The sequence below is a fragment of the Notolepis coatsorum genome (assembly GCF_963971535.1).
Source record: "Notolepis coatsorum genome assembly, chromosome: 2".
Taxonomy (NCBI): Eukaryota; Metazoa; Chordata; class Actinopteri; order Aulopiformes; family Paralepididae; genus Notolepis; species Notolepis coatsorum.
In genome coordinates, this window is record NC_140166.1 from 114,301,930 (window position 1) to 114,305,245 (window position 3,316).

At 43.6% G+C, this 3,316-nt stretch overlaps 1 pseudogene across 1 annotated transcript; it reads right to left on the reverse strand.

The window, feature by feature from the left end:
* Positions 1 to 274: 274 nt before the first annotated feature.
* On the reverse strand, positions 275 to 840 carry LOC311223492 (E3 ubiquitin-protein ligase Siah1-like; annotated as a pseudogene). Its single transcript has one exon. The product of its transcript is annotated as an E3 ubiquitin-protein ligase Siah1-like (transcript).
* Positions 841 to 3,316: the final 2,476 nt, after the last annotated feature.

Consider the following 3,316-nt stretch of genomic DNA (forward strand, 5'->3'; position numbering starts at 1 on the left):
AAAATGTGACACTACAGCATATATAATATATATCTTACCACTGTGATAGGGTCTTCTGATTCAGCTCATAGAGGGATACTGGTCTGGGCTACCAGTCTCGGGCTGGCCAGCACTGCCTCGCGGATAGCCATGTAGTCCGCCAAGATGAGGGCCCACCGGTTGGTCCTGATGCCCCTGGACTGCGTGGCTGCTGCAGAGCTGGATACAAATGGCCTCCACCAGGTGACTGGTGCCAGGCCAACTTGCAGGGCCCGAGTTCACCCAGAGAAAGCTACTAAGGTGATGATAGGAGGAGAGACACAGCAGGGGAGGGGACGGTGGGAGGAAGGAGAGATTTTCCGGAATCACAGTAGCGAGAGCTGGTGATGAAGATGATGTCCTCGCCCTGCAGCATGGGGATGGATTTGTGCTGGTCCATCAGATGGGGCATGATTGCATCCAGGGTTCCTTGCCACCTGCAGGAGGGGCAGGGGCACGGCCGGACCTCGCACAGCTCCTCGTGCTCCGCCTTGTCCGTGTGGGGCAGGATGGGCTTGCAGCCCAACGAGGCGTACTTGCATGGAAAGAGGACGAAGTTGGCCACTTTCTCCATGGCCAGGTTCCTCTCGGACCACAGGGGCCTCTGCAGGTGGGGCAGCGGGTGAGATTGGGCTGGCAGTTGGAGCATACCAGTTGGCCAGACTGGCACTGTAGGATGGGGGGTAGGACAGAATCAAAGCAGACAGGACACTCAAACAGGCTGGCCAGGTCACTGTTGGAGGCCGTGGTGCCCGACAGGGTGGGGACGCACTGGGAGGGGGGGCACTTGGAGGTTCCTGCTGTGGCAGTCTGACGAATCATTTCTTCGCAGTCAGAAGTAGAAGAAGTGGAGTTGAGTTGATATTTAATGTAAATATAATAAAGTTATAGTACAGTTTGGTTTAAGTATACTTTCGTTACTTTCGTTAAGAGTCAAAGTAGATGTCCTAACATGTCACAAAATTCATTGTCTATGGAGCAGCTCTAGACTTGCTCCTGATGACATCACAAGTATGAGTCATACTTCTCTGGTTTCTGGCTTTGGGAGAGAGTAGCTCATGTTCACATACTTATAGAATGTTCCTATGTCATGGAAATAACATATTTGAATTGTTAATTTGGGTTTTCCTATTTAAATTGGATTACATTACCATCATGGCAGGATGTTGTTGGTGTGGGAATCTTTGCCATGTTCACGCCTGTTTTCTTTTTCTGGGATGAACACCAGGGGTCTTCTCAAATTTTTTAAATATATTTTTTAGCATTTGATGCCATGATTCATGTGTAATAAGAAACCCAACAATGTTTATCCATATACAAAAATGGTATGACGGTATAAAGAAAGTATAAATAATGAGTAACATACGTAGCCTTTCCCTGTGCGATCTCGTAAGAAGTGATACTTTGCAACTAGTGCAGAACAAGTGTCACTATACTGTTTTCTTGAGGGATACCTGCATAAAAGATTAAAGGTAGAGTCAAATTATAATTGTTTGGCTAAAATAAGCCTCACAAAGTGTGGATTTCAGTTTTATAACAGTAGGTGAATTAGATTTTATTCAAAAGTCAAATGCAACAACTGCAACGGTTAGGATTGAAAAGTACTTACCATGTGTAGCTACATATATCATCAAAAAGCACCTGGACAATTTGGGACCTCCATTTATTTCTAAAAGCTGAAGAGATGAAGACCTCGCTTTTTTCGTAAGTCTTTGGTGGAGGCTGGTGGGGAACTTGGGAAGCCTGTAAGTGACTGGCCATTCTTTTTTTGATGTATGCGGTCCTTTCTGTTGTTCTAGGGTTCTAGACAGGAAAATGAAAATGTGTTATACATGTAGTAAATTGTGAAATGTTATTGTAGACTTACTATACTTATATGTGCTAAGTATTTTATAAAATAATTGGACAAACAAGGAACAAAAATACAACAAACAAAGACACAAAAAGGGGAAAAGAGAGAAAACACAACAAAACTGTGCAGTGTGATTGTACGGGCAGGGGAAAGATATCCCCCCACCCGTCTCCACACACACAAAGCTATACAGCTTAGATGGTGTGAAATATAATTACTAGGGAATTTAAATTGAATGAGCCTGGTGACACATTTTCTTGGACATATACTGAAAATTGTACTTACCCAATTAATGAAGTCTTGACTTCAGCTCCATCCCCTTTTTTTAAACTCTCCAATTGCTGTAAAAAAGCAACCTGCCTTTTGATATTTGGAATCAGATTTTCAACCATGCAGTCTGTAAGTAAAAGCAAGGTTTCCCCGTCAATGTCATTCCCTGTGGAAAAAAGATACAATAATTGAATGTCAGTGTTCACATTCATTATCAACAAGGAAAGCACAAATATTGTTGATCAAGAGCAAATACATGGAACAATGGTCAAATAATATTATACCATGTTATAATATTAGTTTTAACCTACTCAGATTCAGATTTACAGAGTTGTTGATTGAGCTCAGAAGTTATACCACCCAGTATCTCAAGGTTACATGATGTTCTCCCTCCATGTTAGAATAGATGTCCAGCCCATGATGGTCCACCTCCTCTCCCACTTTCGAAGCAACCCATCCTCTCTTCCACTTTGAAGGAATGGAAATGGCTTTCAAATGAAGAAGGGACCATCTTTGTCCCCACGACAAACCATGCCCATATACACAGTAAACAGCCTTGATCTCCAGGGAAATGGGAATATCTTCACTTTGAATGACTTCAATCACTTTCAACTCCCCAACACGATACGGTACATCATTGTAGACAAGTGACTTGGCAGTTTGCAGTACTGCATCTTCCAGAGGCACATCTAGCCTTCTCTGCAGAGCATGAGCAGCCACATCTGGTAGGAAGCCTCCTCCAACTTCACTACAGCTCCCAGTGTGGCCTACTTCTTTCCCTAAATTTGCCAGATTAGCCTGCTCCCAGCACTGTCTCATTTGGTGTCTTGTTGCAAGTGTCTTGCTGATGTTTTTGTAGTTGCATACCATGGACGACAGCTTTTTGAAGTATTGTTGTTTGCGCTTCAAATCTCATGCAGGAGAGATGGACCAGTTGTCCATACAGCTTAATTAGCTGTGGATTATGCACAATATAGTGCATTTTTGGCATAGACATGCCTTTGAAAAGGGTGTCAAATGTCACCAGGAACTCTATTGTTTTTTCCTCCAAGTATGGCATCCACGATCTTCTCACAACTGGTGCCATGATAATATCCACCTTGCGCAGCAACAGATACAAGTCCCAATACTTGTTTGGCACGATGAGGTGACCAATCAACTGTGGTAGAAGGCGGA